A 1,017-nucleotide genomic window follows, 5' to 3' on the forward strand; every position below is an offset into this window, starting at 1 on the left:
TTCTAGCAATCAGAATCCAACAACACATTAAAAAGATCATACACCATGACCAAGTGGGCTTTATCCCAAGGATGCAAGGATTCTTCAATATCCACCCATCAAACAACACACCACATTAACAAATTGAAAAATAAAAACCATATGATTATCTCAATAGATGCAGAGAAAGCCTTTGACAAAATGCAACATCCATTTATGATAAAAACTCTCCATAAAGCAGGAATAGAAGAAATATACCTCAACATAATAAAAGCTATATATGACAAACCCACAGCAAACATTATCCTCAAGGGTGAAAAATTGAAAGCATTTCCTCTAAAGTCAGGAACAAGACAAGGGTGCCCACTTTCACCATTACTATTGGACATAGTTTTGGAAGTTTTGGCCACAGTAATCAGAGCAGAAAAAGAAATAACAGGAATCCAAGTTGGAAAAGAAGAAGTAAAACTCTCACTGTTTGCAGATGACATGATCCTCTACATAGAGAACCCTAAAGACTCCACCAGAAAATTGTTAGAACTAATCAATGAATACAGTAAAGTTGCAGGATATAAAATCAACACACAGAAATCCCTTGCATTCCTATACACTAATAATGAGAAAATAGAAAGAGAAATTAAGGAAACAATTCCATTCACCATTGCATCGAAAAGAATAAAATACTTAGGAATGTATCTACCTAAAGAAACTAAAGACCTATACATGGAAAACTATAAAACACTGGTGAAAGAAATCAAAGAGGACACTAATAGATGGAGAAATATACCATGTTTATGGATCGGAAGAATTAATATAGTGAAAATGAGTATACTACCCAAAGCAATCTATATATTCTATGCAATCCCTATCAAGCTACCAATGGTATTTTCCACAGAACTAGAACAAATAGAACAAAACTAGAACAAACTTCACAGTTTGTATGGAAATACAAAAAACCTCGAATAGCCAAAGCAATCTTGAGAAAGAAGAATGGAACTGGAGGAATCAACCTTCCTGACTTCAGGCTCTACTACAAAG

This window comes from Bison bison, unplaced genomic scaffold (assembly GCF_000754665.1).
Source record: "Bison bison bison isolate TAMUID 2011002044 unplaced genomic scaffold, Bison_UMD1.0 scf7180017864365, whole genome shotgun sequence".
NCBI classification, from domain to species: Eukaryota; Metazoa; Chordata; class Mammalia; order Artiodactyla; family Bovidae; genus Bison; species Bison bison.